The 12,331-nt window shown below is 44.1% G+C and overlaps 1 protein-coding gene across 1 annotated transcript in view; it reads right to left on the bottom strand.

Annotated features, from left to right (window-relative positions):
- RYR2 (ryanodine receptor 2) overlaps positions 1 to 12,331 on the bottom strand; it is a 3,854,281-nt gene that overhangs the window by 2,160,516 nt on the left and 1,681,434 nt on the right. The window lies entirely within an intron of this gene.

Genomic DNA, 12,331 nt, shown 5'->3' with positions numbered 1-12,331 from the left:
TCTACTGCATGAATAGGAAATAGGACAAACACAAACATTATAACATTTAACATATAGCATGAAGCCATCACATACTTGTGTAGTCCTTAAAAGTGTGCTAAACGGCCAGTGCCGAGGCAGTTGGATTTCTCCAGCTAGGCTGGCGGCTCCCGAGCCATTGCTGGCTGATGGGACCTCAGGCCACAGGTGCAGGCTCCTTCTACTGAGCCAAGGCCCGCATGTGACGGTGGGTGAAGCAGGGGTCTTTGAGAGCCACACTATGACTTGTGCCATTACCCCACACCCCTTGATGCACATCCCCGCTTTAGAGCAGACTCCCACCGGCTGCTCTGGAATTCCAAACTGTCAGAGCATTAAAAGAAAAACGTCTTTTCTGTATTATGTTATTGTTTAAAAAGACTAATAAAATGTACTGACGGGCGAAGGTTAAGGATAGAAGTGAAATATGCCCGACTTCAGTCGACATGGTTTGCTGGGCTTCAACTTATTCTCGATTTCGGTGCCCTCGTCTCTACTGATGACGTCAGAGAAGCGAAATGTCCAACTATGGGAGCCAAGTTCACGCCTTCTGCTGAGTACTCGCGCGCACACATTGCATTTAGCACTCATTTCAGTGATGACCACTCGTGCATCAGGAATTCACAGGGGCGGATTTGCAGCACAGAGGGCATTCAAAGCGCAATCCTTGGTGTTGCTGTCCATTGGCGAGCAGCGGTCCCCGCAGCTGCCGTGGTGCAAGGGGCCCTGCCACCACATGTTCTGGAGGGGGGTCGAAGGGAAGCCCTCAGACTTCAAAAGAAATAGTTTCTTTTTGAAGTTACTTTGTCTTCATAAAGAGATGTGTTCCATTAAAAGAGCGTAACGGAAATAATGTCTTTATGAAGTCATAGGACTTCCCCCACCCCCACCCCAGTCAGCTGAGTCCCGGAGTCAGCTTTCTCCCACACGTGATTCAGCATTGCGGGCGGTAGGTGACGGCTCTCCTCCCAGCGGCCTGCAGGGTGTAGTGAACTGCGTCCCATGGCTGGATAATAGCGCTGCAGCGCTGTAGCCGGGGGAAACAAACCCTCAGCGTGAGGCAGCTGCCTCCTGGCGCATACACAGGACATCGCAGTGATTGGCCACCACCGCTAACAGGAGTTGCCCTGGATGCCATGGATTGTGACGGATGGGTGACACTCAATGCTGCGGGGGGCGCAACAGATAGCAGCCGCCAGCTAGTTGTATGCAGAAAGTTCTCCGTACGCTACGTAATGTGGCAGAATCAAGGACACCACTTGCGGACAGCAAAGGCTCAAGACACCACAGATCGTGGTGGAGTCAGAGGACAATGCGGACTACATCGGGCACACCATTCACAGCGCAAGCCATTTCTCGAGCCGTTTCTCCTTTGTCGCCAGTTGTTACTCTGTCTTCAGAAAGCAACACACAGAGCCAGGTCTGTCTTCATCAACTTTATTTCCATACCTAACATCCCTTGCAACTCACAAAGGTCCCTGCAAGGCAGACTATTAACCGATAAGAAAAGTCACTCTGCCTTCATTATTTCCATTATGGCTCGATCCCTTAATGGAAATGATTTATTTATGAAGGCAGAGTGACTTCAAAAAGAAACTATTTTTTAAGTTGTAGGGCTGCCTCCTCACCCCATGACATGGAAGCCTTCTAGCTCTTCTGGCATGTCAAACTTGCCTGCTGCACGCTGCCGGAGGCATCGTTGCCTGCACCAATGGATTAAAAAGGTACAAAAATGTATTTTGTTTAAATGTGTGTGCGTACATGTAAGTAAGTGTGTGTGTGTGTATTACATGGCCACGGTAGTGGCCATGTAGTTATGGTTAAGTTGGTGTTTCCATAGGAAGAGCACTTTTTATATATATATATATATATATATATATATATATATATATATATATATATATATATATATATATATATAGTTATGTGAATAAATGAGTGGGGGTGGCCTGGTGAGGGGGTTGTGCACATAAACTGTAATGGGCATCCATGCCCAAGCTAAGCAGGCATGACATGTGTTATTAGTGGCTAGACTCGTGTTTTGATGCAGCCAGTCTATCCATTTCTTATTGTGGCATAACATTTTGTATTGGCATCTTCAACAAAGCAATCATGATAAGTGTTATGTAGCAAGACTGGCCTTTTAATGTAACCAGTCTAGCCGTTTCATATTGTGGTATGTCATTTTATATTGGGCATCTTTGATAAAGCAAGCAAGATAAGTGTTATTATGTAGCTAGTCTGCCATTTTGGTGCAGCCAGTTTGGATATATGTTCACACTGTGGCATGCATTTTGGTAAAGCCAACAGGATTATTTTGTGGGGGTACTGGTATATATTGGCAGAACCAGCATGGACACATTTTCTTATAGTATCATTACTGGCACTATGTGCAGAGCAAACATGAGTATATTATTATCTGGGAATACTGGCATGTATTGGTGCAGGCAGTATGGAAATGTAATGGACACAGCCAGTGCCATGCAAATGTTTTTATACTTGCACATATTGTGGGCAAAGGCATCATGAAACTATGTTGGAGAAATACTCCCGTGTACATTAGTAACTTGCATTTGTTGGATTTTTTTCATGAGTTACCCTACAAACCAGTTGCAAACTGTTTGCCTTTTTACCCAAATTGTCAAGAAATTGTAACGCATTATTTCGAAACAAAATTGTGGGGAAGAACCCCCCTGCACCTCTTTTAATTGGTTCGGGCTCCCTTGCTAAATTCGGTCACTAAGGCATATTTGGGGGAAAAATGTATACGCCCCTCCACTTACAAAATTCACCAGCCACCACTGCCATTTCCTATTGTGGCATTGTATATTTTTCTGGGCATCGGTGATAAAATAACCATGATAATTGTTAATGCTTGGACTGGCATTTTGGTGCAACCAGTCAAACAGCCTCATCACAAGTTTGCTGGTATCCCGCTAATACCGTTATAGACACTTCTCTGCCAGTATTACCAGCAGATTACACGTGCCGATTTAAATAGTAAATTCCCATTCCATGGAGTCCGGTACAACTCCATGGGGGGATTTTTCCGGTATTACCCACAACAGTAATACTGTGTGGGTTATACCAGCAGTTTTTTTGCCAGTAGGGGTCAGATTTACCTCCAGCTCTTAGTTCCAGGTCGAGTAAAAGTGCCAGTAAACGTTATTACCGGCCAACTTCTAATAAGGCCCTAAGTATGTCTTAATGTGGCATGCCATGTGTTAATGGAATATGTTTATTACGTGTCTAGACTGGTCTACATTGTGCAGCCAGTTGGACATGATTTCATTGTGGTATGGCATTTTCAATAGCAAAGCATTTCATTAATTAAAGCATTAATGTTCATGTGCGCTGCTGGTAACTGGCATGTATTGGATTTTTGGATTGGTCTTACACTACAAAATAATAGCAAAAGATCTCGCTTTTTAGCCAATTGTTCTCAGAAAGTGTGCTGTATAATGCATTAAAACGCATATTCATAATTTTCTCGTAGTGCAATGTGCAGCGTGCCCCTTCAGCAGCATGATCACTGTGTGCATTGTGAAAGCGTGGTAGTCTAGGCCGACCTAGAGTGTGGCATGGCCTGTGATTTGTTGCTGAGCATGGCTCGCAGGGGGCCCCTAGATTTTGTGCTACGCCACTGGTGCTGTCCAGCCCCCTGCTCTGGGGTGATGTCACCATACAGGAAACAACACTCGGATAAGGTGGAATCACACCATCGCATTTTATTTCCAATCCCTGTTTTTCTACCATTAATAATACCTCAGCTATGGTTACCCATATAGCACCAGAATTTCTGTAACCTTTGGTACATTAGCAAACGCGTCGCCCACACTAAGTGACCCAGCTGCCAGCTCAAATCTCAAATACTGAGTGTAACTAAGGACTCCACGGGAATGGGAACCCTGAAGCACCAGCACCATTAGTAAAAGTGCTGGTGCTTCAGTGAAAAATCTGCTGGTAGGGGCCTGAACTACCGGAAGGTCAGGCCTGCTGGTAGTTCACAGCCCGTACCGGCAGACTTGTAGTTTCCCGGTCCGGAAAAGGTGCCATTAACCGTTGTTACATCACTTATTTCCGGACCGGCAAACTTGTAATGAGGGCCTTCTCACTTTTCATCTACTTTCCGACCTTTTGTCTATTTCTGCTATTATTTTTCTTTTTTTGACTTTTTTGACCCATTTCCCTAACTTTATTCTTCTTTTAGTATGTCCTTTTCTTTCGTTTCTACATCCTTTTTTTCCATTAAGATTGGACTGCTCCAATCCCGTAGTGGGATTTTTTATAATGTATGTATTTCTGTGGAACGGTAGGGCGATACTGCAAGCATGGCTTCACAGCACTCATTGACAAGGCCATGAGGGAAGCATGTCAACAGGGCGGTCCTCAGTGTAACATGAAAGCAGAAAGTTTACTAAATCACAGTGATACCATTAAGCCTCGAACAACTGTTTTTGTGGCCTCTTTCTAAAACTTTGAAGATCTGGGATGCCTTCGATGTCGATGGGCAGGGTGTTCCACAATTCCCACCACTGTGCCAGATCTCCAGAAAGCCCTGTTTTCATAGAACTTGGGAACCTGGATTGCCAGGTGTAGTGTTGATATCAGTTGCCTGCCTGAATTATACCAGGCAAATCGTTTTTTCATGTATGATGTAAAGGTTTTGTGGATCAGAGTTAAAATCTTAAAATTGATTCTGGCCTGAATCGGAAGCCAATGCAGTTTCCTGCATAAAGGAGTTATATGATTGAGCTGGCAACAGTTATCAACAATACGGATAGCCATATTTTGTAGCCTTTGAAGGTGATCAATATGATGTTTATTTCTTCCTAAATAAAGGCTGTTACAGTAACCCATTTAGCACCTATGATAGCCCTAGCAATCGAGGCACAATCGGGTATGAACAGCATTGGTTCGAGGTGTCTGAGAATCCTAAGATGAAAATTAGTGGAGCTCACTAAGCTGCTGATTTGAGGATCCATGATAGAGATGAGTGAAAAATGACACCCAAAGATTTTACTTTGGTCGATACAGCGACCAAGCAGCTGGACTCTATGAAGATCAGGAGTTTTTTCAACAGCGTTTGTGAGGATGTAATAAACAGAATCTCAGTTTTTGAATGATTTAAACCTAACCAATGTACAGACATCCAGTCTGAAATGTCTTGGAAGATGGACTGAATATGGCCTGGGTTTTCTCATATTGGCATGAAAGTTTGAAGACTAGCTGATTATCATCAGCGTAGTTTTGTACACACATCCCAAGATATGTAAACAAATCATGTAGCGGTTTCAGTTATAAATTGAACAAAAGAGGAGAAAGGCAGGAACCCTGTTGAACCTGCAAGGGTGTTGAAGAAGGATGCTGACACAACGGTGGCATTTTGATTGGCAAAACATTTATTTTCAAAAAAAGAAACCCTCACTATCCCTATTCCTAAGAGGGGTTTCCCTGCCTCAAACTAATATTAAAGAATCTGTCCGAATGTCAGCAAAAAAAACTCCACCATCCTGTGTTGTAACCTACTTCTCTCCCTTACACTACAACTAAAGAACAAGTCAACAGAAAGTTCTTTCTTCAGGTGAATGACTCCCTTCTCCTGGTATTTGGCTGGTATTCCCAGAAATGTTGTCTTGACAAAAGGATGCCAGGGGGAATGTCTCCATTCCCCAGGCTTGTGGTTCCAACAAACATTTGTAGCAGTCAACTTTCAAAACCAAGAGAATGACTCCCATCTCCTTGTATTGGTTCCCACGTCCAACATAATTCACACAAAGGACAGGGGGAATGACTCCCTTCCTGTGGCATGTCTTAATGGTATCAAACAAGCTTTCAGTTTCTTCAGTAGGAGAATGACTCCTTTCTCCTGGTGTTTGAGAGTTCTTTTCCATATTTCTCCACTTGATATTCCTTTCACCCCGCTTGTGAATTAGCAAAATCCCAAGTCCTTCTTGGGGCCTCAGTGGTCTTTTCTCTGCCACTGCGATGAGGATGCTTTTCTCAGATGTTTAGTGCACTTATGTCGGGGTCTCAGACCCTTCTCTGGTGGTCAGTGGGCTTATTGTTGCCACTGCGATGAGGAAGTTCACGTCTTGATGCTTAGTTCACTTATGTTAGGGTCCCAGACCCATATTTGGTTGTCAGTGGTCTCGCTGCAGCCTCTGCGATGAGGAAGTTTCCCTCAGATGCCTTATCCACTTATGTGGGGGTCCCAGACCCTTCTCTTGTGGTCAGTGGACTTGTTACTACCACTGCGATGAGGATGTTTTCCTCAGATGCCTGATCCACTTATGTTGGTGTCCCAGACCTTTCTCTGGTGGTCAATTGGCTAATTGCTGCCACCGCAATGAGGAAGTCTCCTCAGATGCCTGATATGCTTAGGTTTGGGTCCCAGACCCTTCTCTGGTGGTTAATGGGTGTATTGCTGCCACTGAGATGAGGACGTTATCCTCGGATGCCTGATATGCTTGTGTTTGGGTCCCATATCCCTCTCTGGTGGTCAGTGGGCTTATTGCTGCCACTGCGATGAGGACGTTCTCCTCGGATGCCTAATGCACTCTCCCCAATAGTTTGACTGTTAATACTGGGCTGTCGGAAAGCCGCTCGATCATCTCTCTCGTCCACCCTGTGTCTCTTCCGGGTCTCTCATAATTCCCGTTAGCTTCTTTGGGACTTCGGTATGCCACCGGGACTTCATGGGACTGGGGAGAGTCTCTGCGGTTCTTTGGGCTTTTCTCACTTGCTTCTGCAGCACCGCTTTGGTGCTGCACTTTACTGGTCTGCTTGGCTCTCTTTTCCTATTTTGTGTCTGGGTATGCTCCTACTGGACCCACTGGGAATTCCCTCAGCAACTAGCTGGCGTCCACCACTCTTCAGCATCCCTGGTCAGCTGACTGGATTTGAAACTTCCATGATGGATGGTTCCACACATGCTGCCTCTCCAGGTTGAGCATGTCCAAGTCTTCAGTCTTTCTTCTCTTCGTATGCAATGTTGCCAGTCCCGCCCTGGTGGATTTTCAAAGTCCTATGTTGTTCTTCATGAATTGATCTTCATGCATCTTCGAGGCCACCTCGTACCAGTACTAGCACAACCAGTCATCTTCTTGTCTCCTCTGCTCTTTTTCTTCCTGGTACTTTCTGTTGTGGGTCTTTCTCCTACACTACAGAAATACATGGGTCTAATCTCCAGGTAGTTGTTTGGCATGGAGGGGCGGGGTTAGGGAAGTTTAGTGTTTGATGTTGGCCAACGGACTGTACCCTAGGTGATCGTCCTTGTCCCCAGAGGGGAATCCCTCTCCATGAGGTCGTTCCGCATTAAACCACCTGTAGGGGTACTATTGGGTAGCTGCCACACCTCCCTAGCCTCATGGGAAAGGGCTCATCCTTGAGGAGAAGTGACGATACCCGGCGAATAATCACAAACCCACATGTTGACATTTCTGCATCTGAAGAAAAGTCATTATCCTTAATTCTTGACGATCTTTTGTTGAGAAAGGAGCCAATCCATCTGGTGGCTAAGTCTCAAACGGAAGCCAGGTCTCTGAGGCCTCTCAGTAGTGTGTTATGATACATGGTGTTGAATACCTCAGAGAGGTCCAAACGCATATGCATGTCTATCTGTCCCTCATCTGCAATCTCCAACATTGTGTTTGTAAACATCCATAAGTGCAGTTTTTAGGGCTGGAGACCCGACTGCCTATCACCTAGCAAATCCTGGTTTTCAAGATGTGTTTGTAATTGCAATTTGGCAGCTTTGTCAATGATTTTAAGCAAGAAAGGCAGATTGGAGTTTGGCCTGTAATTGGCAAGATTCTCCAGGTCTAGTGAGGTTTTTTTAAGACCTGTTTCAGGCAACATGGAATAAGACTGGTTCTGAAGGATTTATTAAGGACCCTTGTAACAGCACATGCTATTGCCTGTGCGCAGATTTTGATTAATTTCGACTCACATGGATCACCTGGGCAATTTGTGGGGTTTAGGCTTGTTATAATGTTTTTGGTCTCTGTATCCAAGAGATCCCTCAAGTAAAATATTTCTGTGGTGGAGCTGCTGAGCACTGAATTATGCGAGTTGCCTATGACTGCTAGATCAGCAGCAAGGTTGTATCACTCGGTAGAAGACGGTAAGGGATAATTGTTTGGATCGCAAGCTGATCTATAAGGGATTGCAACCCAAGACATGTTCTTTTCATAACCTCAGTTTGCTCAAATCTAAAAATCATAGGTGTTTTTCTTTTGCAAGGTCTAAGACATGATTGCTCCTTATGTGGTCCTCCAGATGTTTAGGACTTCATCTCCCATTAGCCCTAGCCAGCATATTAGTGCCAAAGGGTCATGGGAGTTGTAATCCAAAACATCTGGAGGGCCGCATAATAAGAAATTATGGTGTCAACATAAAAGCAGGTACAATGTTGGGACCCACAATTATAGTAGACACTCTAAGTCATTTTAACTTGTGGACTTGTCACCTATCATTATCTAAGTGGAGTTAAGACAATCAATAATGTGTATGTTAACAACTTGCCTTCAACATGTACTTCTGCTGCTCTAACAGATGACATTTGAAAGCATGATGGGATTTTAGCAGTGTCCAGTCAAAGGGTCAAAAGAAAAAGGGTTGAATACAATACGTTAGACTCAAAAGGATCGTAAAAAAATGCATGCCTTTTTTATGCCTTTTTTAAAATATATATATTTTTTTGGGCTTGGTATAGGTAAAAATTGTGGTTTTTGGCGAAAAAACAGGGGTTTGTGGGGGGACACCCCACCCCCCAAAATGAAAAATAAAAGTGCATTTTGTTTTCTTTTTTCCGGTCCTTTTGATTCGAAACAATTGTATTTCAAATCTTTTCATTCAACCCTTTCACCTCCAACCATTTTAGCTACACATTATGAGTTTATTCTTGGAAAAAGGCATTACTTAAAGGAGTGACATCATGCATAATCCTTATAATCCTTATAATCCCAAAACATTGCAGTAATCAACCGTGTCACCCTAAAGGATTGCAATTTACGATTGTTACATGTACTATATGTCGATCAGCTTGACGTCTGTGGGAAGCTGGGGCAGTCATTTTAGAATGAATCTTTGCCACTCTGCTGCAGCTATGATAAAGTGGCAAGAATAGACTGATTACTTGAAGCATGACGCTGTCCAGATTAAGCAACATTCTATCTCAAAGTAAACACAGGCCTCATTGTAATACTGCACTTGCAGTAGACACTATTACTTTCCAGATAAAGTGATAGACCCAGCTAGATTGCTCATTTTCACTTATATTGTCTTCTTTGTAGTGCAGTGATACAATGTGCAGTGTTTCAGACAAACTATCAATGTACTGTACACAGTGCAGCGAGTTGCTCAGTCTGTAGTGGAGTAGCGTCAAGTGAACAATTTCAAAGAGGCAAAAATTAATCTGCCTGCAGCTTCCCACAGGAGTCCACTAGAGGGCTAAATTTGAGGGATAATTTGCATCTGCATACCCTCATCACAACTAGATATCAGCGATGGAACTTAGCCGTATCCCTCCCAGGGCACGGCCACCCACACTCATACACCTGCAAACATTCTCTTCTCGACCTCATAATGCACATAGAATGCAGCTGAGTCCCACGATAACAATTCATTCCAGCTGGGCACATAATTGGTCTCCTTGACTTGCATCACTCTCGCATACTCTTCCAACAGCCTATTACAGCACCTATCCACTAGCCAGATCTCCATGGGTCGCTAGTAGGGACTTAGCCACCCCTACCTACCTTCATACTGGCTAAAATGCACACAAACATTCTAAAATCCTCTTCTCAATCCTCATACCTCGGACTTTGGTCCACCAAGGGATTTCACACTTTGAGGCCATACCAATGGCATTAGGCGTGATACAAATGCCGTATACAATAGCATAAAATAACACATGTACACACATTCAAAAGCAACTCTCCAAATAACATGGGTAATTGTTTCAATCTTTTGAAAAGAAAATGATACTTCATACCATTAAAGTATAATCTCTCAGGCTTCTAGCTTAGCTTTAAAACGTTAGGAATTGTTTAATTAACTATAATTGTATATTGATACAATTATGTTCGATCTGAATCACATCAATTGCTGTTTTGTTGCTAGAATGTTGCCTCACACATAATCAACCCACCCAAAGCCCACCCCCAAATGGGAATTGGATATAGAGATGAGGGGGAAAATGAAGGATGACCTCTGGAACGCAGGATGCTTTGATCGACTGAACTTCAACAGATACTGTCAGCATGGACAGTGATGATAAAAATAGGTATTTAAATTGGGAAACCTCTTTTATAATATGTTTGTCCATGGCACATTGAAAGTCATTTTTTGTTATCATTTTTATCAATGTATATCTTTAAGTTGTTGTTCTTTGCATATTTTACTTAAACATTCAACGCTCATTGGTAGCTGTTGCAGCAGAGCGATACACAGGAAACTCAAGTGCAAGGCCTCAAGGATCAAGAGTCATCATTAAGAATTGTGCAACTAAGGGATTAGATAGAACTATAGAGGTAACCACATGGAAATCAGTCTTTCTGAAGGACAGTAGTACAAAGGTCAGCCCCTCTCCATTAGTCTTCACCAACTTGCAACCAGAAGTGACTCAACGTCTTTTGAAGTTTAACTGCCCGAACACTTTATTTTGGCTCTTGTGATGGGATGTTTGGCTTTTGTAGACGTTGTCAGGGTGTACTTCTTCTTTGGACATGGAACGGCTTAACCCTCCCTGGTGTTCAGTATGGTCAGGATGTGGGCCAGAGATCAGCTTGGGTCCCAAACACTTGATCAGTCTCATGCCCTTTAACTTGGGTCCCTGCACTCTAGCTATCTCTGCTTCATTTTCTTTAGTCTCCTCCTTCACCTACTTAGGTATCTCTTTTCTCCTTGACTCTTTGCCATACTCTGCTTCTCTCATCCTCTCTTAGATTTACTCTTCTCTGCCTCTTTCCAACTCTCCTCGTCAACACTGCCAGTTCTCCTCCTCACCTTTTTGATGACTTGCCACAACCTCCTTGATGTTTTCTATGCCCTATCAACTCTCATAGTTATCTCCGCCATACATCTCTCTCCTTCCTCCTCCAGCTCTTCTGTACTCCAGACATTTGTTTCAATCTCCTTTCCTTTAGTTGTTCTCTTATTCTCTTCATCCTTATACCACAGCTCCCCTCCTTCACCTCCACTCGACTCCCCTTGTTCTTCACCTCCTCCTTCTCTTTAATAGTTTGTTCATTCTGTTCCGCCTCCATATTCTAGCTCTTCTCACCCTTCTTTACCACCACCCCACTGCTCTTATCATCCACCACCAACTCCTTTTCCTTCACTGCCACCTCCTTCTCCTTTTCAGCCACATCCCTTCTGCCTCTAACCTCCTTGCTGTACGCCCCTGACTCAAACGCCTCCCCAAAACTCATGAGCAATTTTATAGTCCAGTGGGTCCACCCACTGACATTGTGATTGCCTCATTGCACTCAGCTGGAGTTTTGTGTCATGCAAGCCTTGTGACTGGGTACTCACAGCCATACTATGAAACCCCTAGCCAATTTGAATCTCTGTGGGTCTGGTAGGCTGATCCTGCAGTTTACGGTTTTAATGTGCAGGGGATGCAAGCTGTGTTTCACTAGTGTGGTGTAGGCGGAGCAGACCTCTATGTTGCAGTTCACTTTCTATTCTCTTAGCCGTGGGAAAGCGTTTGCATTCTTGCACTGAACAATCTTCTGCCGCCCCTTTGCATCAGGCACACAAACAGCTACACGGGTGTGCCGTGGCAAATACAGATTATCTCTGCTCAGACGCAGTCCTTGAATTTCGATTGAGCTGTTCACGGGCAGCCACCTCACCGGTCCCATAGGCAGATGAAGGCTGGCATTGCTTTTGTTGTTTCAAAGTATTTTCCTGTTTGGGAAGGCAGACCTCAACTATGGTATCATGTTAGCAGGCACTTTGAGGAGGGCTACTCTTGTATTACAAACGTCATATCCCCAGTTTAGCTGTTGTCAACCTTGTGGTATTATATGGGGTCAACACATGAACAGTCAGGGGAGCCCTCTAGCTAAGGAACTGTTCAGAAGTCATGAACGGGATGCCATATTTTCCACAATGTTCGTATGGACTAAAGGTATCTCCCCTTACCTCTCCCCAGATGCTCATTAGAAGTTGGGGACTTGGATATTCCCCTTCCCTTTCCCGGTAAATGCTTAAATCCCAGTGGTTCATGGTCCTGGACAGTTTGCAGGGCATTAAGGCTGACAGCATCTGGGTGCTTTGGGATCTTAAAGTTAAGTTTCACCCT

The sequence above is a fragment of the Ambystoma mexicanum genome, chromosome 4q (assembly GCF_040938575.1).
Source record: "Ambystoma mexicanum isolate Mex_15411 chromosome 4q, UKY_AmexF1_1, whole genome shotgun sequence".
Classification (NCBI taxonomy): domain Eukaryota; kingdom Metazoa; phylum Chordata; class Amphibia; order Caudata; family Ambystomatidae; genus Ambystoma; species Ambystoma mexicanum.
This window is presented reverse-complemented; position numbering and strand designations above follow the sequence as displayed.